Source organism: Thalassophryne amazonica, chromosome 14, assembly GCF_902500255.1.
Source record: "Thalassophryne amazonica chromosome 14, fThaAma1.1, whole genome shotgun sequence".
NCBI lineage: Eukaryota > Metazoa > Chordata > Actinopteri > Batrachoidiformes > Batrachoididae > Thalassophryne > Thalassophryne amazonica.
In genome coordinates this window covers 64,317,756-64,342,272 of record NC_047116.1, presented here as the reverse complement: position 1 = coordinate 64,342,272, position 24,517 = coordinate 64,317,756, and the positions used below count along the sequence as shown (strand labels likewise).

General features: G+C 41.6%; 1 long non-coding RNA gene across 1 annotated transcript; it reads left to right on the top strand.

The window, feature by feature from the left end:
- Positions 1–7,206: 7,206 nt before the first annotated feature.
- LOC117525352 lies at positions 7,207–22,995 on the top strand. The gene is made up of 3 exons (XR_004565016.1): positions 7,207–7,311; positions 18,354–18,362; positions 22,983–22,995. It is a non-coding gene; the product is annotated as an uncharacterized LOC117525352 (long non-coding RNA).
- Positions 22,996–24,517: the final 1,522 nt, after the last annotated feature.

Genomic DNA, 24,517 nt, shown 5'->3' with positions numbered 1-24,517 from the left:
ATTGCGATTTTAATGAATAAGTCTGACACAATGTAGGCCAGTGAATTCATATTTAGGAAATTTATTTACAAGACAAAATATTTTTATAAAGAAAATAAGCTGTCACAATTAAGATTCAGTGACTAAACACCAACCATATAGTTAGTTTCATATGTATTTGGACATTGACCATTTTTGTTTATTTATTTATAGTATTTATTTATTTTTAATTTTGTCACTGTACACCATAACAGTGTTGTTGAAATCAAGTAGTCAAGATGTGCTTGTGTGAAGTTTTCATTTGGGAGATACATTTCTTTATTTTCATTCAATATTTTTGTTTTATGAAAAAAAAAACACCACAATTACACATTAATTTATAGTGGCCGATTTATAATCAAAGGAATCTGCACATTCACAGCATACAGAAGCTCAAATGTGAGATTTATCATGTTTTTCTATTTCACCCTTTTTCCATCATTGCATTCCAATAGGGTTTTTTTTTTTCCCTCAGGTTGCATATTTGTCCTTTGCCACTCATGGGTGTTGAAACCACAGCCAGCATCTGTTCCACGGATTGCTCCATCTATGAATAAAATATACACAAATCTATATGATTCTCATTCTATATCAAGTCCTCTCCAGTTATCTGAACGTGAAGAGAATGTATTAACACCAGAGTCAATGTCCATGCTGTGAAAAACAACGTTGTGGGACCACAAATTTGATAGTCGCCTTCACCAACAGTATAATAATACTAATAATGATAATAAATATATTTAGTGAGGATTTCCTATCTTGCCACAGTACACAGACCCAAGGAATGGATTTCTGTGGCATCTGTGATAAATCCAAGCTTGTGCCACACACCACACTACTCCTTTGAAATAGCAGAAAAATCATTTTCAAAACACTTTCATTTTCAGTTTGGTAAAAGGTTCAATAAATATTATTTCAGTTAAAATGTGCATATTTGTCTTATTTTCTGCATACCTGCAAGTGTCACATTAAATTTCTTTTTGCACTTATCATGAACACATGCAGAATCCTCATTTACTGTACATACATATATCTATGTCATGTTAAACCTGTTGCCATTTGCACAGTAATTCACAGCAAATCACTCACAAAACATTCACCGACCCAAACTGCAGAATTTCAGAATGCCTGTGCTGTTTTGTACTCATTCTATGGTCTCTTAGTAAATCAGGTTAATTGTATTGTTATGATGGGAGAAAGTCTTGAAATTGCAACACTGCTGTCTTAGGCCCTGTTCAGACTGGATTCAATCCAGATGTCTTTCCAGCTGGATCATGTTCAGAACTGTTTTTCAAATCTGGCTCATCCTACACACGTGTCCAAACTTAATTCAAGATATGTATGTGTGTGTGTGTGTGTGTGTGTGTGTGTGTGTGTGTGTGTGTGTGTGTGTGTGTGTGTGTGTGTGTGTGTGTGTGTGTGTGTGTGTGTGGACTTATGCTCTGTTCAGGTGTTGGCATCAGAAAACCCGTCACAGAGGTCTCTACAGCAGAATTTCTGTCATGTGCAGCAGCAGACTGCAGATGATGACGTGAGGCATTTTTCAATAATAACGACATGGACAATTAGTCCAGTCAATCTAAGCCATTTTGGGGCTGGACCCGGACAAAATTGCAATAGAAATTATTTCTGTTGTAACATACCTAGGAATGTGTCCTTGTTGACATACTAAAAGTTCATGAAAATCCGAGTGGTGGCTAATTTGCATATTTCAAAATGGCTGCAAGAACCCCTATTTGGTCCTCTAACTTTACTTTTAGGCCACATAGAAACATGATATTGGTGTCTATACCCATATTTTGAGGTATAGGGAATCCAATGGTGATGACCAAAATGCATTCTTGATGGCAGCCATCTTGGATTTTTGAAATGACTGCCAGAATAGCCTTTTTTTCATTTAACCTCATTTTAGGCCAGATAGGTAAAGTTATGGGACCAAATGCAGATGCTAAAATTTATTAGCTTTGTTGTTGTTCAAACAGTAGTGCTGTGTTGCACAAATAGTAAAATCCCTAATGTATTGGTATAACTAACTAATAACTAATATAATGAAAAGTTTTTGCCTCTTCTCACAAGGTTAACACACGGAGTATGGATAAATAAAAATATATTTTCATGTCTAAATAATACTAATGGGGTCTAGGCCAGGCCACCCATGACCCCACACCTACCCTCATCACATCATCACTTATCTTGAGATGCCCTGACCAAAAACAAAATATTTTATGAAAGATGTTACAACAGACACACAGCACCAGAGGTGCATTTCACTTTTAGAATGGTTTGCAATTCAAGAAAAGATCACTTCCTAGCAAATCCCACCAACAAACAGAGGATGATTGAGTTGATAGGGAAACAGATTCAAGACAGAGGATGTGATGTGCACTATGCTGATAATGATGCAGATCTGTTAATTGTGCAAACAGCAGTCACTCTTTCAACTGAACACAATGTAATGGTTATTGGGGAAGACACAGATCTACTGGTACTATTGTGCTATCACTGCAAGCCTCAATCTCACAATGTATACTTCTGATCAGATAAGAAGCCAAAGAAACTAACTAAGAAAGGTTTGTGTGTGTGGAATATCAAACATCTGCAACAGAAAATTGGTCTGGACACTTGCAATGCCTTACTGTTTTGCCATGCCATTCTTGGTTCTGATACAACCTCTGGAGTGTGTGGACTAGGCAAAGGCTCTGTCCTTAAGGTCATGAATGATGATAAAGAGTTCAAAGAGCTATCAGATGTATTTGCTTCAGACACATTTACACATGATGAGGTATGCTCTGCAGATGAAAGGGCTATGGTGAAACTGTATGGTGGGAAGGAAAGAGATACCAGTATAAATGATCTTCGACAAGAAAGATTCTATCAGAAAGTGGCTACCAGAAGTGTGTTTGTGCACCCACAAAGTCTTCCACCAACTGCCTCTGCTTTGAAGTATCACAGCTTTAGGGTATATCATCAGGTTCAGGAATCAAATCAAATCAATTTCAAATCAATTTTATTTATATAGCGCCAAATCACAACAAACAGTTGCCCCAAGGCGCTTTATATTGTAAGGCAAGGCCATACAATAATTACGGAAAAACCCCAATGGTCAAAACGACCCCCTGTGAGCAAGCACTTGGCGACAGTGGGAAGGAAAAACTCCCTTTTAACAGGAAGAAACCTCCAGCAGAACCAGCCTCAGGGAGGGGCAGTCTTCTGCTGGGACTGGTTGAGGCTGAGGGAGAGAACCAGGAAAAAGACATGCTGTGGAGGGGAGCAGAGATCAATCACTAATGATTAAATGCAGAGTGGTGCATACAGAGCAAAAAGAGAAAGAAACACTCAGTGCATCATGGGAACCCCCCAGCAGTCTAAGTCTATAGCAGCATAACTAAGGGATGGTTCAGGGTCACCTGATCCAGCCCTAACTATAAGCTTTAGCAAAAAGGAAAGTTTTAAGCCTAATCTTAAAAGTAGAGAGGGTGTCTGTCTCCCTGATCCGAATTGGGAGCTGGTTCCAGAGGAGAGGAGCCTGAAAGCTGAAGGCTCTGCCTCCCATTCTACTCTTACAAACCCTAGGAACTACAAGTAAGCCTGCAGTCTGAGAGCGAAGCGCTCCATTGGGGTGATATGGTACTAAGAGGTCCCTAAGATAAGATGGGACCTGATTATTCAAAACCTTATAAGTAAGAAGAAGAATTTTAAATTCTATTCTAGAATTAACAGGAAGCCAATGAAGAGAGGCCATGAATGGAAAGGAAACACCAGCATTCAAGTTCAGAATTGGGGATGACAAAAGGTTGATGGACAGTTTATGCCAAAAATGACTGACATGGCCCCTGCTCCTGAAGAACTGCTGGATGTGGTTAGGTGCAAGTGCAATGGCACTATGTGTAGCTGCCAAAAGTATGGCATAGAGTGCACTCTGGCTTGTGGCGTGTGTAAGGGAGTGACCTGCAGTAATGGACAAACTCCAGATCTTGCTACTGATGACTAGAACTGGTGAAACCAGGGGCACTAATACATGTATAACAGATCATTTTATATGTTATTATTATTTTTTGCAAACCAATACCAGTATAAGAACATGTAGCTACTTATGCTAGATTATTTCAATTGATAGATCTATGTGAATGCATTAAAGTGTATCTAGAAAATGTATCAATCAACATATGTTTAAATGACATGTATGTATTATTCTCAATACATGTTACGTGCTAGTTTCAACTAATAATATTGCAGTGTATTTTATTATTATATATTTTTCTTTGAAAGTTAACTGATAATTTTGTGATAAAAATTCAAAAAATCCAATGTGGCTATGTTCTGCTAGTAGAATAGTAAATATTATGTACTTTCAGACAAGTTTATCAACAGAAGTAACCATGTGTAGTTTTGAATTTGGTCAATATTTTGAAGTAGAACATGCCACAAACCCTCAAACAGGGGCATTATTTTACCCCACAGAAATATGCTTAACTTATTGGCATGAGTGTAAGATCATGTCATTATGTGGTCCACTATGAAGTTTGATCATAGGGAAAACTGGTATATAATAATAGTAAAAGTGGCAGCCATATTGAAAATACAAGATGGCTGCCATTTGGAAGGAATTTTAATCATCACCATTGGATTCCCCATACCTGAAAATATGGGTATAGACACCAAGATCATGTCTATGTGTGGCCTAGAAGTAAAGTTAGGGGACGAAATAGATGTACTTAGTGGCCATTTTGAAATATGCAAATTAGGCACCTTTCCACCACTCGGATTTTCATGAATTTTTAGTATGTTGATATGAGGCACTAAAAGAAATACATGGAAGTGAAATAAATTATATTGCAATTTTGTCCAGGTCCAACCTTATTTTGACTGGACTAAATAATTTACTTCACAAAGATACAACAAAAGGTTTTAGTATTTGAGCTGGATATGAGAAAACAATCCGGCTTGAATCTGATCTGTGCCATTCACTTTTGGGAAAACCAGTTTGGCTCAAATCGGATTTGTATGGGGTCTTACTGCTGTATGTATGTTTGTTCTTCTTTTTTTCTGGAAATCTGTAAAGACATCTGTCATAAAGCCAGTTTGCACCAAGTTAAAAATGGAATAAGAACAGGTCAAACATCAGAACTAAGCATGCTTTTCAAATGAACATTTCAAGTGAGAGATGTCAAAAAAGGAGGGGCAAAATAAACGTTTTATATCTTCACACTGAAGCGCGTCTCGATACGTGATGTGTGCTTTGAGCACTGTGAGTTGTCTGCAGTCATTTGTAGGATGTATAATGTGCTTCCTGCTCCATGTGAAGGCCAGTGAATTCAAATGAACATCCTCTGACCATTAGCCCTGATTCCTCTCAAAACTGAAGGAATCAGGAGCTCTGGTGCTTCCCATCATGTTGTGGGGGCTCAAATAAAGCTGTGAAAAAAGTCACACATTATTTCCTCAACATCTGCTACCGCTGCAGGTTTTTGCCTCCTGCACGTTGGCACAGACTCACACAAATGACACAGAGTGGATTTTAACTGGCTACACAATTACAGCTGCAGCCAGAGAGACAGACGTTGGAGCAGCTGGTTGTTTTTTTTATTGCACATAGGACCAGACTTCTGTCCATTATCAGCTACAGGCTTCCAAAGCTCTCCAACTTCAGGCCATCTTACAAGGTTCCATATCAGGCCACAGGAAAGCTACAAAAGACCAATTTGGCACAGGTGAACAGAGAGATAAAAGCAAAGCCCAGAACTAGTTTTGGAATGTGAACGTTATCATTATCTATTTCAAAAGAAGACCACAGCACCCTGCTACACAGGCGTATCCATCTACTCAGGGTAATGGCGTGTAGAGGTGGGCCGTCTGTGACTAATAGGTCAGATGTGTCCACTCTGTGTGCAGTCTGTCTTGCCATGCATGTCAGGCTGTATGACAATACAAAAGGCTACAACACGTCTGTTCCAAACCATTGCTTTTAATTTGTACTCAGGCTGTATCACTGAATTCACTCAGTTATTCCACTCCTACTTACACTGAACAAAAATATAAACGTAGCACTTTTGTTTTTGCTCACATTTTTCTTGAACTGAAGTCAAAGTTCTAAAGCATTTTCTACATACACAAAAGACCTATTTCTCTAAAATATTTTTTCACAAATCTGTATTAATCTGTGTTAGTGAGCACTTCTCTTTTGCCGAGATAATCCATCCCAGCTCACAAGTGTGGCATATCATGCTGATTAAACAGCATGATTATTGCACAGGTGTGCCTAAGGCTGGCCACAATAAAAGGCCACTCTAAAATCTTTATCTGGGGGTCAGAAGACCAGTCAGTATCTGGTGTGACCACCATTTGCCTCACACAGTGCAACACATCTCCTTTGCATAGAGTTGATCAGGTTGTTGATTGTGGCCTGTGGAATGTTGGTCCACTCCTCTTCAATTGCTGTATAAAATTGCTGGATATTGGCAGGAACTGGAACACACTGTCGTATGCGCTGATCCAGAGCATCCCAAACATGCTCAGTGTGTGACATGAGTATGCTGGCCATGCAAGAACTAAGATGTTTTCAGTTTCCAGGAATTGTGTACAGATCTTTGCAACATGGGGCTGTGCATTATCATGCTGCAACTTGGGGTGATAGTCGTGGATGAATAGCACAACAATGGCCTCAGGATCTCACCACATATCTCTGTGTATTTAAAATACCATCAACATAATACATCTGTGTTCACAGTACATAACATACACCTGACCATACCATAAACCCACCACCACCATGGGCCACTTGTTCCACAGTGTTGACATCAGCAAACCACTCACCCACACAACATCACACATTCTGTCAACCATCTGCCCTGAACGGTGAAAACTGGGATTCATCCATTAAGTGAACACGTTACCAACATGCCAGATGCCATCAAATGTGAGCATTTGCCCACTCAAGTCGGTTACATTGATGAACTGCAGTCAGGTCAAGACCCAGACAAGGATGACAAGCATGCAGATGAGCTTCGCTGAGACAATTTCTGGCAGTTTGTGCTGAATCTCTTTGGTTCTGCAAACCGATTGTTGCAGCAGCTCTCCGGGTGGCTGGTCTCAGAGGATATTGGTGGTGTGGTTACACATGGTCTGCGGTTGTGAGGCCAGTTGGATGTTCTGCCAAATTCTCTGAAATACCTTTGGAGATGCCTTATGGTAGAGAAATGAACATTCAATTCACGGGCAACAGCTCTGGTGGACATTCCTGCAGTCAGCATGCCAACTGCACTCTCCCTCAAAACGTGTGACATCTGCCGCATTGTGAACATTTTAGAGTGGCCTTTTATTGTGGCCAGCCTAAGGCACACCTGTGCAATAATCATGCTGTTTAATCAGCATCTTCATATGCCACACCTGTGTGGTGGGATGGATTATTTCAGCAAAGGAGAAGGGCTGGCTAACACAGATTTAGAGATTTGTGAACAATATTTATGAGAACTAGGGCTTTTGTGTAAACGTTTTCGATATTTTAGTTCAGCTCATAAAAAGTGGGAGTAAAAACTAAATATTGCAGTTATATTTTTGTTCAGTGTAGAATACGCCTCTGTTTGACTCAGAACATCTGGGAGACAGTCTTTACAGTCATGACTGTCTTCTCTGAGGAGTTAATGGTTTAGACTGTTTTATATGTCTGTTTGTAAAGAGTGCATCAGAACTACAAGAAGAATTATAAAATATCAACCGAAATGAATATATTTCATCATATCAGTCTCAGTTGTCTACCCACATGCAATCAGACATGAAGATTTTATTCTGAATATTTATAAAAGCGAATGTTAAGTTGTATTTTAATCACTCACAACTTGCTAAGCCGTACCTTCCCCTGTTTTGTGTTTTCAGGCTGCAGCCTTTCTCTGTGTTCCAGCCACAGCAATGACAAAATATTTGAGCAAACACCAGTCTCCTCCTTTCTGCACTATGAATATGACTATTCTCTCTCCCACTATGGGAAAAAATTGTCATAATGTTGTGAACTCTACCATACTAATCAGCAACACCATCCATCCATCCATCCATCCATTTCCTTCCGCTTTATCCGGAGTCGGGTCGCGGGGGCAACAGCTCAAGCAAAGCCGCCCAGACCTCCTGATACACACACACACCTCCCCCAGCTCCTCCGGGGGAACCCCAAGGCATTCCCAAGCAACACCAAGAACTCAAATTGTTTAAAACATGCCATCTGGTGGCTGTGGCAAATACTACAAAAATACAATTCACCAAGGTCAAGAAGTGGTGTGTGTGTGTGTGTGTGGGGGGGGGGGGGGGGGGGGGGGTTTGTTGGCTTTTTAAATATTTGAAAGACACTGGAATCATCAATGGGATTTAGCAGTGCTATTACAAACTGATGCAGAAGGTGGCAGCAATGCAATAATAAGGATGCCAGCTACTGTTATCTGCCATAGAAGAAGACAGGTGCGCTTCATTGGTTCATAGGGGTATGACGGAGCGCATTTCAGCATTTATAAAATGTCACAAAAAAACAATTAAATAATTAAAATTAAATAAAAGTACTTAATTTACTCATATGTACAGTCAGTCTGGATAAATTGTTGGACCCAGTGATTGTTCAGCTAAGGTTAAGCTAACATTAGTTGATTAAACTGGTGCACTAAACACCATAGAAGAAGAGAGAAGGTGGGGTTGATTTTGTTCACAGGCATGCTTTGAGAAGCAATGCATTCCCCCGAGCTGGTCAATTCTGTAATGAAAAAAAAAAGGTTTCAAAATAAACGGTTTGAAAATTATTCCCAAAAATTTTCATGACAAAGATTCATATCATCATGCCATGCACAAGCCATATCCAAAAGCTGAGGCCAATCTGACAAACAGTCAGAGAAGTAGGCGAGCCACATACTCACATTCACAAAGACATTTCTTGCTTTATAGATAGATAAATCACAGAGTTGCCATGAAGCAGGCTTGTTGTCGCTCTTTCTCATGGGCAGCTTGGCGCTCACTTGCTGTCTTTTCCCCCCTCCCACTTTCTACTGTGACCCAATCAAAACAGGACAAGCAGTTAGTGAGACACACACACACACAAGCACAATGCACACCACCGCAGTGCCGACTGGCCGCTGGCCATCTTTGAAAGAACAGGGGGAAGAAAGAGCTTAAAGCGAGTGAATGCTGAGCGCTCATTTTATTTACGGGTGATTCTTTAACTATGGCCATTATTGGCCTTGTAAATGTAATTTCCACCACACCATTGCCTTACAATATAAAGCACCTTGGGGCAACTGTTTGTTGTGATTTGGCACTATATACATGTGCTCTGATGTCACTGTTTATCTCCATAGAAACTACCCAAGCAATCTTTCATGCAAACTGTTTAAAGGGACATTACAGTGTTGTGGTGGAAAATACGGCAATAGTGTGGGACAACTACATTTTGTTTAAAAAAATCACAACAGTTGTATGACATTGAATACCCCAATTATGTTTTGATTATTTTACTGATATTTTATTCAGAGATATTTTAAAACTTTAGAAAAACGTTTCTTTACCATTCATTTTTATCATTGAAGATCAAAAGTCTGGGTGTGGGACAAGCACAAAACGGCAATATTTGCATATAATGATGCAGAAAAAAGGTGAAAAAGTCATCATAGACTACTAGAACAAATTTCTTAACACACTTTCATTGTAAAGATAACTATAAAAGTGTGAAATTTCCCCTTTTTTCTGTTTTTCATACAATATGATCAAAGGACATAATAAGTGCCCGTAGTCTAAGAATCACCCTTACACTGGTCCGTTACATCTCACAGGGCAATTTGTAGTGGGCATATGGAAATTCCTGGGGTTTTTGGGTGGTTATACAGGATTTACCTGCATCTTTACAGTCTGTCATGATGGAGCAGTACATCCAAGACTCCCTCTCCGCTGGGCTTAACCATCCCTCCTCCTCACCCCTAGGGGCTGGTTTCTTTTTTGTAGGGAAGGACGGGACACTATGCCCATGCATTGATTATCATGGGTTAAATGCCATTACCATTCGGGATAAGTATCCTCTTCCCTTGCTTGATTCCATGTTTGAGTGATTGCAGGGGGGATCAATATTTACCAAACTTGATCTTAGGAACGCTTACCACATAGTCCGTATCAAGGAGGGGGAAGAGTGGAAGACCACATTCAACATATCGTTAGGGTATTTTGAATATCTTTTTATACCATATGGCCTCACAAGTGCTGCCACTGTTTTCTAGGCCCTGGTAAATGATGTCCTACACAATTTCCTAAAATGTTTTGTATTTGTGAATCTCGATGACATACTCATTTTTTTTCAAGACCCTTCAGGAACACACTTAGCATGTCCACTTAGTCCACAAGAGACTTCTATAGGACTGGCTTTTCATTAAAGCAGACAAATGTGCACTTCCTGAATTTCCCTGAGGGAGTCTTCCCAAGGGATCAGTAAAGTTCTATCTAATCTAATCTCATCAGTCCTCCATTTCCTTTTTAGGCTTTGTGTTTGAACACAGCCAGATCAAACCTGATTCTGCCAAGATCTTGGCTGTTTCTGAATGGCCAACCCCCACCAATACCAAACAACTCCAGCAGCTTCCAGCTGCACCCATGTGCATTCTTCTCTCGGCACCTGACTCCCACTGAGTGAAATTATAACGTGGGGAACAAGGAACTCATGGCCAAGAAGGAGACACTGAAGGATTAGAGACATTGGTTAGAAGGTGCGTCTCATCCTTTCATTATATGGACTGATCATAAGAACCTTGCTTACATGCAAACTGCTAATTACAGACAGGCCAGGTGGTCTTTGTTTTTTGGACATTTCAACTTTCACTCACCTGGTGACCCAGTTCTAAGAACGTTAAACCTGATGCATTATTTCAACAGTTTGCTCTCCAGGAGCAATCTTCAACCCTGGATCGGATCCTTCCAAGCCAGATGGTGAATGGAGGGCTCACATGGGACATTGAGAGGGTCTTCTGGGAGGCCCAGAAGACTCACTCGGATCCTGGAGTAGGACCTCCCAGGTGGCTATTTGTACCTCCATCAGCGTGCTCTGCCATTCTTCAATCCATCCATACTGCCAAGTTAATCTGTCACCTGAGAATACAAAGCACATTGCATCTTGTTTGTCAACATTTCTGGTGGCCCTCCATCCTGGCACATGTGCGGGAGTATGTCAACATCTGCACCACGTACGCCAGCAGTAACACTCTACACCAGCCACCATCTGACCTCCTTCGTCCGCACTCCTGGTTGCCCATGTTGCACATCTGCCTGGCCGTTGTCACCAGCCTTCCCACCCACTGCCAGCAGCCTGGGAGACCACTGACCTCCTAGTTCACTACATGTTCTGGCTGCATGGCATCCCCCAGGACATTGTCAGTTTACTTCGCAAGTATGGGGGAACCTCTGCTCTGCCTTAGAGGTCTCGGTCAGTCTCTCATCCGGGTTTCATCCCCAGACCAACCAGGAACTTGAGGACACTCTCCGGTGCATCACAACCTCCCACCCGTCCTCCTGGAGTGCCCACCTACCTTGGGTCGAGTATGCACATAACACCCAGGTGAGCTCTGTCACTGACCTATTGCTGTTTGAATGTTCATTGGGCAATCAGCCTTCCTTATTTCCAGACCAAAAACACAAACTAACTGTACCTTTTGTTCAAGCTCACCTGCAGTGATGTTGGTGGATGTGGAGGACTGCCTGTTCCACCTTGCTCTGCACAAGGGACAGGACAGTGCATCATGCAGACCAGCACCATACCCCACCCCCTCACTACCAACGTGGTCAAGAGATGTGGCATTCAGCCAAGGATGTGCCTCTCAAGGCCAAAGCTAAGAAGCTGGTGTCACGGTTCCTGGGACCATTCATGGTTGAGGAGGTCATCAACCCTGTTCCATGTCCCTCGTTTGAAGCCCGTTTTCACCAGCTCCTTGTGCCCTCCAGGCGATACCCTTCCTACCGCCCGGCTCACGGATGGACATCCAGCTTGGACTATGCACTGGATATTGGGTGTGCACCGCCAAGGTTGGGGTTACAGTATCTGGTACACTGGAACTTCTATCCGTGACTTCTTCGAGCCCATCCAGGCTGTTCTGGTAAGTCGCCTGGTGGCTCCTGTTGGGGGGGGGGGGGGGGGGGGGTACTGTTATGCTGCTTTTGTCTGCTTCACTCTCCCTTCCTTCCTGTTCCTTCTGGGGCTGTGTCATGGAACTGATTGTGTACACCTGTCTACTATCATCCCCATCTGTTTACATACTTAGGTCCTTCCTCCACTCAGATGCTGGAAACTCACTTTAGCCTGCAGGCTTCACTGGTACTGTCAGCTCTGTCGCGGCCACCTGGTTCTGTTCTGGTTCACCATCTGTTATGGGAACCTGTATTATTGACCTCTGCTCTGGCTGATCTGTCCCTCCTCCAGTGCCTGATGTTTCGGCTTTGTACATTTCAATCATTACCATTATTGACCACTAGGGTTCAGCTGGATACTTATTTCAGATGAGTATCTGGTATGGATAAAGCATTTTTGACGAGCATGAGCATGATACGAGTAAAACTCGTCAATATCTGTGCTGAAGGAAAATCCTGATTGGCTAAGTGACTGTCTTCACGCTCTGTGATTGGTCAGTCACCCACAGCACTTTCCCTTCCCTACACAGACACGTCTCTGCACCCAGACCTCACTCTCTCTCTCTCTCTCACACACACACACACACACACACACACACACACACACACACACACACACACACACACACACACACACACACACACACACACACACACACACACACAGATAGGAACTGATCTCTCTCTCTCTCTCTGTGCTGGGCTTGATTATTCCTCATGTTGCTCTCTCAGTAATGATTAGGTTTTCTTCACCAAACTAAATATTCTTTCCATTGCACAAATGAAAAACATTCATTATTTGTTTTATATATCACATTGGCATTTGATGTTTTAGTAATTTTTAAACAAGAAAAAAGCGACTTATATGTTGTTGTGTATCACTGGTTCTTTGAGGTCAAGCGGTTCCAAACAGTCCAACACGAACTTTAAATAGGAATCCAACCCAAACCATGAAACCTATCAGCTTTGGTAATAACATCTGTCACAGTCTTAAAATGACAGTGTAGTCCATACCTGATGCTGTGCATTGACTTCTTCATGTAGAGACTGCTGTCTGCTTTCCTCAGTCCAGCAAAAAATTGCAACATAAATTTGTTGAGCTCTTCATCGGATAGCATTTCTAGTTTAGCTAGAGATTTCCCAGTGAATCCTGCAAATGCCTCCAGACAGTTTACAGCATACTGGATTAGTTTGTTTGTGTGTGTTAGAAGAATGAACACCTTCAATAAATGCCACCATGTTTGATTTTTTTAAGCTAAACACCATCGCTGCTAGTGTGTGCACGCAGTGGTTACAGCGTGCAATGGTACAAAATGTATGGAAGCCAAATGCACAGTCAATGGAACCAAACATGCATGGAAAAATGAAATAAATAGAAAATGGAATGACTGATCAATATCACATGACATATAAACCACCAATCAAATGACAAAGCTCTATTTAGGCGTTAACCCTCTGGGGCCGACGCTGTCGTATACAATGGCTAAGACCAAGCTTTACTAAATTCTAAATAACTTTTTAATGATATGAGATAGAAACGTACTAACTTGTGACATGTGCAATGTGAGTGTCCAATCGGAATTGGTTGACCGTCACATGGTTTTCCAAAATCCAATCGTAGGGCAGATTCAACTCACGTGAAAAGCCACAGATCGTTTTCAGGAGTGATATGTTACTAGTTTGCCCGTTTAAATAGCCCACTGGGTGCTCCAATGAGTACATATTATTGGGCTCCAAATGCGCCCTGCACCATTACGCACAGCGATCACTGAAAGCAGATGGCGAGCCTTTGATGACAATCTCACATGCTCAAACAAAGAGTGTTTAACTATCAGAATTGCTCCACTAGTTTGCATGTGAATGTTACTGGATAACGCTGTTGTTTTTACCATGAAGACAAAAAAAAAAAAAAAAATGCATAGACCATTTTTTTATATATTGTTCAAAATGTGCATTTGTGTTTATTGTTTGAACCTTTTTGTTGTACAGTCATTCACACAAGACCTCATATTACCTTTATAAAGTGTGAAAACAGTTGTTTATTATAGTTTGGTGTGTGTTTTGAATTAATGTGTGTGGAAAATTATTTTTCACTTTACTTTTTCCTTCTTTATTTTTGATTGTAAACCTTTATTACACTTATAAAACACAACAAAAGCATATATTATGAAAGCACATGTTGTCCTGAAAAAAGAGACATAAAACTTGATTGTGGGATGCAGGAAGAGCTGTTAACAGCAATAATAAAACATTTATGCCAGGCGAGTGAACTGTCCAAAAAATGCCCTCGGACCCCAGAGGGTTAAATAATAGGCATTATTATCACTTTGCCGAGGCATTGCTAGGCCGTTACCGTAGATTTACATCAACGCTACCTGGCTATACCCGCCCGCAGTAAGCGAACATGTATCGGCATACCTGCCCGCTGTGCGTAAACAAATGACGTCATAGTGCGCAGCCCAAGAACTGTCCACAGAGGAAAAGATAAAAAAGGTGAGAAGTGCGTGTTGCTCCCAATATAGATGATTTTCTCATGGATAATCCGACAAAGAACACCAGCCAAAGCAGCCAGCTTGACGAGGACACACAGGTGAATTTGGGGAGCAGCGCGTGCCAGCCGACACAACAACAGTGAGCCAACTTTTTATGTACACATTAAGTGTTGTGTATCTCAATAAGTGATAATAATGCAAATAACATGTTGTCATGTGGTATGCATTTTCTGAGTCCCTCCGTTTATAGCCAGTCGGCCAAAATGACCGATATTCGCCCTCGTCTAACTCAGGCAAATATCGGTCATTTTTGGCGACTGGGCATGAACGTCGGGCCTCTGAAAATGCATACAGCCCTCCAAAAGCATGTTATGGTATTATTACTACATGAGTACTGATATCAACCTCACAATGGTAGTGTGGTTGAGATCAGCGCCTTGGGGCAACTGTTGTTGTGATTTGGCGCTATATAAAAAAAAAATTGATTGATTGATTGATCAGCGGTTGTGGTTGTGATGATGACACAAATTGTGTAATTTTGCCTCTGACCATGACTACAATGTAACAATGCAGTTGAAATTAAATAATCAGGAAATACACAGTGCTTCACTATAAATGGTAAATCAACTGCATTTATATGGTGCTTTTCCATCTGCATCAGATGCTCAAAGCACTTTACAATAATGCATCACATTCACCCCAATGTCAGAGTGCAGCCATACAAGGTACTCACTACACACCGGGAGCAATTAGGGGGTTAAGGACCTTGCCCAGGGGCTCTTCACGAGTTTCCGGTCATGCTGGGGTTCAGTTTCTCTATTTCTCTCTATCTTTCTCACTGCCAATTAGCCAGTTAATGACAGAAATAAATGAATAAATACATTAAAATATATAGTGTTTACATGTTGCTCATGCTCAGATCTCAAAAAGTGCTGTTAATAAACAAAGGAAACAAATCTTATCTTTGACATAAATATATATTAATTTAAAATGACTGTTTGATAGCCACATAACACAGTTGTGGAAGAATTCATTTTCTTCACAAAGAAAAAAGACAGAAATATTATAGTATCCATATCGCTATTGCAATACTGGCCCCAATATCACATGGTATGTGTATGAAATGAGAATCTGCAGTATCACACATCCATCCCTAATGCTGGTATGAGAGAAAATTAAGAGAATTAGTGATGAGATTTCATCAATTCCTTGTTTTTAATCATGCAGTTGACCTTGTCTGACATTATCTTGTGTTTCTTTTCTTCTCCACAGTGCACTATAAAGTTATTTTTTTTGTTTTCACCATTTAAAACTGGAAGTGATCAAATTAAGAGGATGAAATGTATAATAGCCAATCAGTATGCAGCATATCACTCTGCAAGTGGCTCTGATCAAGGAGTAAAGGCAGAATTGCTGCACGAACACAAAAGCTGCCAGAAAAAGAATCAACCCTCCCACAGATTTATGGGTCAAGTTTATTGAAAAGTGCAGCTTTCCCCACCATGACAACAATTCTGGCCAATTTCTCCTCTTAATCAGGTCATTAGTCAGGGTTGCTGAGGACACAGAACACCCTCCACTTAGGGTTGTCTGTGCTGCATGTAAATACCTCCCATCCCCTCAACAACAATAGCAAAAAAAAAATAAAAATAAAAATAAGACAAAAGTATCTTAGACCATGATTTCAGAACAAAATATCCATTCTTCATCTAACAACCTACCAAAAAGAAGATAAATGGAGCAAGTTGTAAAGCTTCACAATGCACTTTACAGGTCTATCTAGGACAGAATGAGCTCATTCCAAAATGGCTCCTAATAAATACAAATTCATGAACTTGATCAATGATGTAATTTACTGCTTGTGATTTCCAAACCGTTTTCATGGGGTTAGCACAGTAAACTTTATTAATTGTCAAACCCCAAAGTACATTCAGAAGGTGCTGACAATATGGTTGTTCAAGCATGACCAAGCTCAGGAGTAGAAAGAAACAGTTTCTGAGTAGTTCTTATTTTACACTAAGCCTCCCTGTGCAACATTTTTTTTAGGTTGTCAGACAACAAACAGTATCAACCAAAAAAAAAAACGGGGGGGGGGGGGGGGTGCCAGGTCAGTTGCAACTGCAAGGTGCTAAATCCTGACTTTTTTTTCAGTGTTTCTTGTCAAACACGTAACGCCAAAAGTGGTCATCTGCATGGAACCTAGGTCCTTGTGTGTTACACACAAGGACCTAGGTTTTCCATCTTAGCAAAGTGACTGAAATCATTACCAACAATACAATCCCATTTTCAAGCGTTTTATCTTTCCAGCCCCAAACAGTAGCAGGACAGGTCTCGCTGCATGCCACATCACTGCATCCACCACACCAAGGAAGCACTCCTGATGCTGGATGGCAGTGAGGTGAAAGACAGGTGCCTTCCCCAGGTGCTGGTGTCCTCCACACTGAGGCACAAGTGTGCAGGATCATGCACAGAGAAACGTGCCACATGGCCAAAATGTCATAACTGCACAAGCAATACTCCTCATCTGAATGTTCTTAAGTGAGCCTGTATGACCCAAGGCCATTCCACTGGTACCCAAGGATTATATTAGATAAATGCCCACTGAGATTGAAACATCTTTTACAAGAGTGACCTGGCCAAGAAAGGTAGCAGCACATCACAACAGACAGGTTAACATCATCAAGAGAATGTTTATAACAAATAAAATACAATCACCTGGGTAATTGTAAATTGTAACAATGTATAGGATAAAAAAAAATGGAATTTAGAAATGACCGAAAGAACGAGATCGTGAGTACAAGCGGCTGAGATGAGTTTCCTCCGCAGGCTGGCTGGACGCTCCCTTAGAGATAGGGTGAGGAGCTCGGTCACTTGAGAGGAGCTTGGAGTTAAGCCACTGCTCCTGTTGTGTGGGCCGCTGAAGAGGAGGTACTGCTGGCCCACCACCACAAGAGGGCGCCCTGCCTGGAGTGCGGGCTCCAGGCACCAGAGGGCGCTGCCGCCTTACGGGAGCAGCCAGGGTGACAGCTGTCTCCCATCACTGGACACAGCTGTTCCACTCAACACAGAGGTATATCAGCAGAACGGCGTCTCCACCTCAGTGCCGAGATATCGCCTTGAGATTAAGGTAACCTTCTCTGCAAGCATATACTGAAGACTCTGATAAACCTTGTTAAACCTTTTCAGGACAGCTGACTACAGAAAGCTACTTGCTTGGATAAGTACTCACCTTCCTGCTTCATTGTGACAAGAGGTGGAGGCGGCTTCTCCCCTCTCCGTCTACTGGGTGCTGTTGCATCCATACCTGTGTGTTTGTGCTCTTTCCCGCCAGCAGTACCGGATCCGACGAGCGGAGGCAGTGGCCACCTGGGGATTCGGGACTTGGCGGTTCCAGTACTTCTGGGGTTCGGTGGCAGAGGAGATCTGGGTGGTTCCGGTTCGACTAGGACGGACGTCTCCTACCTTCGAGCCTGCCCACACGACACCAGCAGATTTCGGCTTTAAACTCCAAATTATTAATTGTTGTATTGGTTGTGCTCTTTTCACAACAGTAAAACTTGTTATTCACCTTTCTCCATTGTCCGTTCATTGCGCCCCCTGTTGTGGGTCCGTGTACCTACACTTTCACAACAGCTCCTCCACATCGAAAGGAGCCAGCTGAAGTGGCTCGGGCATCTTTTCCGGATGCCCCCTGGATGCCTCGCTGGAGAGGTGTTCTGGGTTTGTCCCATCAGGAGGAGGCCCCTGGGAAGATTCAGAACACACTGGAGGGACTACGTCTCTCGGCTGGCTTGGGAACACCTCGGGGTTCCCCTGGAGGAGCTGGGGGAGGTGTGTGTGCATCGGAAGGTCTGGGCGGCTTTGCTTGAGCTGCTGCCCCCGCGACCCAACTCTGGATAAAGCAGAAGAAAATGGATGAATGGATGGAATTTAGAAATACAGGCACTGTGTAAAATAATTCCATTCTTAAAATAGAGTGGAAGGCATTCAAAGAAGTCATCCAGGACAGTTTCAGATTGGAGGACATTCCAATCAGAGGGAGCAGAAAAAAATAAAAGCTTTCTCTTCCGTTTCAGTGTGGGCACGAAGTACCCGAAAACATAACATCATTCAAACACAGAACATTATGGCTTTCAGATCTCTGAAGGAAACTGAATAAATAGGTCACAACTGGTCCAATAAGAGTCTTGTAAACCAGCATGATCCAATGTGTATGTTGTCTTACAGACAAAGAGGGCATGCCAGCTTTGGCAGACAACTCACAGTGGTGTGTGAGGCAGCTACAACCAGTGATGAATCTGAAGGCACAATGATACAGCGGGGTCAGGGACTATAGACAGCTGGTTGAAGCACACATATACACAACATCACCATAGTCCAGTAAGGGCAGGAGGGTAGCAGTTATCAGGAGCTTCTGGGCACTTAAGGATAAACATGACTTATTTCTATAAAGGAATCCCGGCTTTACCCTTAATTTGGAGATCAAGTGTTTAAAATGAACTTTAATAGAAAGCTTTGTGTCAATAGTTAAATCCAAATACTTGTAATTGCTGACTAATTTCTCCAGACAGCACTAATAAGAGGAAAAGATATTGCATCACAACTTGACACCAGGTAACGTTTGTTTTTTCTGTCTTCCGGTGTAACAGTTTATTTACATCACAGACTCACAACTTCACATATAGCAGCCCTACTAAGGTACCTTTCAGTACACAAAAGGATCAAGGTCAAGATCAAAGGTCAAGGTCACAGGAAGGTCAAATGATAATTTCAATGAAACAACTTCCCTGGTCACAATTTTTTTTTTTTTTTTTTTTTTTGCCTCCTAATTTGGCATGCACATAGTGATAGGCCTTGCTTATAAGCCATTATCTGAGATAAGCAGTTGACCTTGACCAGGGCTTTGCTTGAGGTCAAATGTCACCTAAATTAGGTCAAACTTCTGATTACAGTAAAACATGTTGTGTAATACACCAAATTAATAATATTTTATGATTGCATTAGTACTAGCAGAATATAGTTACATGATTACAAATAGATAAAACTTTAATTATAAATAAAATATTCATTACAGCAAACTATTGCTATCATACTGGGTGTTGAAACACTAACATAAATGTATTCTTTGCTTATTATCATACTGTCAGTATAATAAGAAATAAACTGATTTTTGTAGGGCAGAGAAGGGTCTGTTCCTGTTGGGCCGGGCGGCTACCCGGCAACTGTAGCAGCTGGACCCACAATGCAGACTCCCAGACTTGGCTTAAGTGTAAGAGAAAACATGTTCTTTATTCCAGGCTTAGGTAATGAAACAGCGGACCAGAAGTACAATCAGGAGACACAGTCATGGATGTTGAGGCATGAGCAAACACAAAGTTCAGAGGTGAGGCAAGAGGCATGGTCGAGGAGAACAGAGCAACAATCGGTACACGGCATGGCAAAAACAGGACTGAATACAAAAGGCTGGAATGTGTGCAAATGTGACAAAAACGCAGAGGTGTCGTGGCTGGGAGTAGATTAAATAAGCAGGTGTTAACAAGGTGCATGTGAGGAAAATGATCTAGAAAGGTGGCATGGCTAGTGAATGAAGATTATGCATGGTGCAAGATAGTGAGGGATGACAACACAAGGTGGAGTGGTGTGAGATACAAAGATGCATGGGCAGGTACAGAGAGCGTGAGTGAAGGAAAACACAAAGCAGAGTGAATCAAAATAAGAGACTGAGACACAAAGCAGGTGCAGTGTAATGAGAACATTATCAGAGGAGCATGAGGAAAACAGAGAACAAAGATCAAAAAGAAACTGAGGACAGATACAATACAACTATGAACTGGACATGAACATGAGGATTAAAAGCAAGGAAATAAACACTAAAGCACAACAGATAATATTACAAATGAGAGGACCTAAATAAAGAAGTGAAAAACTCATGATAAAGTCAAAAACACCCCCAACACCAAATGACAACGGGCGGTCAGGTGGGGGACCGGGGTGGGCCGCAAGGCCATGAAAAAACCGGCAGAACACCACAAAAACTGTTCATGAGGTGGGTGACGGTACAGCAGATATGCCCAACAACAACAATCTGGGAACTCGAAGACATGGGCCCAAACGGGTGATAAACAGGGCTGAAAACAGGATGGGTAACACCAGCAGGAGGGCAGCCATGAGGCCTATCAAAGCACCTGATGGGCTCGGGGTGACTGGACTTCAGGGTGGAGACATTGGAGCCCCATGAGACAGAGTTAAGGCTGTTACTCCTGGGACCACATAAGGGAAGAACCAGTCATTTAAAGGTGAGGATTGAACCAGAACAGACAAAGACCCAGACAAAGAAGCAGAGCCCAGAATATCGCAGAAAACCCATGAGTAGGAGAACCCCAATCACATTAAAAAAAAAAAAAAACAATGCCAGGAACTCTTCCAATCAAATATCAAGTATGGGAACCAAAGATGCAGCATACTCGGTAGGGTCTTAACAGAGTTAATTAGAGCATTCTGGTGAACAGTAAAAAAGAGTTTATATGTGACACACAGGTGCCCTATCCAAAACCCTAAATAGTTTCATGACACAGTACCCAGCCTAAGAAAATGAACCTCACCAGAGATCAAGCTACTCTTGAATTTTTTTTCCTTCAAAAAATATTTCTTGAGATAAATCCAAAACCATGATCAAAACAAAACAAAAAAAAACCAACAAAAAAACAACAACAACAAAAAAGATTCAGGAACCAAGGAAAGGACTCTGCAACTATATTAGTGGAGTTAAATTCCACGACACGGTAATCATTGACTGGAGATGACCCAAAGAATGGAAGAATGTAGTTCATCAATAAGCACAAGGTAATCATTAATTTCAAGAGAATCTTACATGAAGCACTTAGATGCTTAATCCAAAAACACAGCAAGTAAAGTCCCCAAGAGCATGATTTGTTAACCGGCCTCAAAAAATAAATCCCATTAGCAAACGAGTTAATCCTGGGAGCCACGTGTTCCAAAACATATGAAAAATAATGGACTTGCCCAGGAAAATTCAAAACAATGTCTGGACAGAAAAACTTAGGGAACCAAAGCAGGGACTTTGAGACGCTGCTGGAGACGGCGCGCGTTGCTTTATCAAAATTTTTTCAGGACCTGTGAAGGATATCAGAGTGGACACTATTCGAGAAATTCAGCTGGTTCTCGGTGAAAAGTTTAACGGCTGATGAGAGATTGTGGAGTTTCTTTCGCTTTAAGGACAGCTCACAAAGCAGATTGGCGCAGCGCGGTCGGAGGTGGCGTCCGTCTGGCTGTTTCGAGCTGAAAACATCCTAATTTAAGGCTCTGTTCACCCAGGTCGTCGTCAGAGAACAGAGAAGTTTCAGAAGAAGTCGGCATGAGGAGTTTATGTGGGCATTCCACTGTTAAAGGAGATTTTGTAATGAAAGAACGTGCGGGCAAATTCGCCGAGTCGGTTCGATGACGACGCCACAAATCCGTCTGCGCAGCAACAGGAAAAACACCTCCGTGTTGAAAACCATTTGTAAAATTCAGGTGGCTTTTGATGGTTTTCAGCAAGTGAGTATCTGAGAAATTGTTTAACAGCTGGGCATGTTCCAACTTGTCCGTTAAGGTTTCCAATGGAGGTGTTTTTCCTGTCGTGACCCCCCGCGGTCGGGTCTGGCCCAACATGCGAATCTGCCCGCACGTTCTTTCATTACAAAATCTCCTTTAACAGTGGAATGTCCGCATAAACTCCTCATGCCAACTTCTTCTGAAACTTCTCTGTTCTCTGACCACGACCTGGGTGAACAGAGCCTGAAATGTGTACGTTTTCAGCTTGAAACAGCAAGACGACGATGCCTCGGAGCGCAGATCGCCATCAGGCACCATGGGCAGTCCTTAAAGCGACACTTACAGACCAAAATCTCTCATCAGCCATTAAAATTTTCACCGAAAACCAGCTGAATTTATCGAATGGTGTCCACTCAGTTGTGCCTTACAGTTTTGAAAAAATTTTGATCAAACAAAGCAGCAGTCTCTGAGCCATTCCTAAACAATGAAAAAATAGAAGAGAGGGTGGGCCAGTCCTCACTCAAAGACTGCCCACAGGCGAATGATGTAACCGACAGGCGTGAAAAAACTCTCGCATGCCCACGAGGGTTCAAGCATGTCTGATGTAATCACACGTGATTCAAATCCATATGGAATATTTTGGAAAAAATAATAAGGTTGGATACTTTTCTAATAGACCTCATACCTTAAAATCTGATCTTGCAGCGAATGGAAGCCAGCGTAGGGATGCCAAAATGGGTGTGATGTGGTCAAACTTTCTGTTTTGTGTCAAAAGTCTGGCAGCAGCATTTTGAACCAGTTGAAGACCCCTAATTTTTATAATATTTTGAATTTGTAATTGCTGTTGATTTTACTCAGAAGCCTTGACGGTGCTTAAACTCGAAACTGGCTTATCAGTAGCAAACAGTGTACCGAGTCAATACTAAAAGTTTGCGGTTAGCTGTAACTTCTGCTAATTTTTTTGTGGTTAATTGTTTTAGCGTTATAAAAATTAACTTTTTAGTTAATAGCAGTTATTGAAGCTAACGTTTTGGTGAGCTGTGCCCAGCACTGCTAATTTGGATGCTGACCAGCAGTGTTGCCACACTTACTTTGAAAAGCTACTTTATTAGTTACATTTTTTGTTACTTTATACAGTTACTTCATTAGCAGCTTTATGCAGTTACTTTATAATGTGCTGCCGACAACTTGTAAGTAATAAGTAATGTAACTATAAGGTAACTAGTAATCTAACTTGGTTGCTCTTAAGATTGAGTAATCACTAAAGTAACTAATCAGCAAAGTAACTAATAGTTACTTTTATGAGTACTCAGTCTTAAAAATAACTAAGTTAGATTCCTAGCTACTTTATTAGTTATACTCAGCAGCTGCCAACAAGTTGTCTGCAGCTGCTAATGAAGTAACTGTAAAATGTAATTGTTTAAAGAAACTAAGACAGTAACTTTTCAAAGTTACTGTGGTAACACTGCTGACCAGTGACCTAAGCCAATGACTAGATGTATTTGATACTGAGACACTTCAGAGGATCCTTAGGTACCACTGGAATTACTTTATGCCAAAACATATGGTTACTTACTCAGTAGACATGTGGAGATTAATCGATACGAATTAGTGTCTAGATACAAACGTGTGCGATGCGAGTGCATCAATTCATTCAGTGTGCATCGATTCAATTGATGGGTGAAATCATGATGCATCGCTCACTGCCTGCTTTAACAGATTTTTTCTGAGGCACACTGAATGCACCACAGACGAAAGCCAGAAAGCAAATTTGTACCACAACAACCATGCAGGTCTGCGGGAACTGCAGCAAGCAGTTAGAAGTATAGTTAAGAAATTATTCAATCCACCGACATAAATAGCCTTTTTGCCTGATTCCCTTATCAGTCCCGCAGTTCGGGACACCAGAGCAGCCATTGTTTTTGAGGGTGTTTATCAGGAAAATTGTCATTTCTGTGCATTGATTGCAGACTGCAGTGGGTCTGCGTGAAGCTTGAAGCAATGAAGGAGCGCTTCGACCCACTGTTTGCTGGTTCTCTGCTTCACTGCTTTTCAGAAGCAGCAAGTCTGCAATTTCTTCACTAACCCCTCTCAAAGCCATTTAAAGATGTCATTCATGAATCACCTTTGTGTGGATTAAAGTCACGAACTGGGACTCTTGTTGTGGGCAAGAAACGGGAATGGTCCTCCATTCCACACCGGAGTTTTACGTGATGGTTCTCTGGCGTGAGCACCAGTCGATGTGTAAACTGTCCATCAGGTAATAATAATAATAATAATAATAATAATAATAATAATATCCTCTGTTTTATGGGACTAAG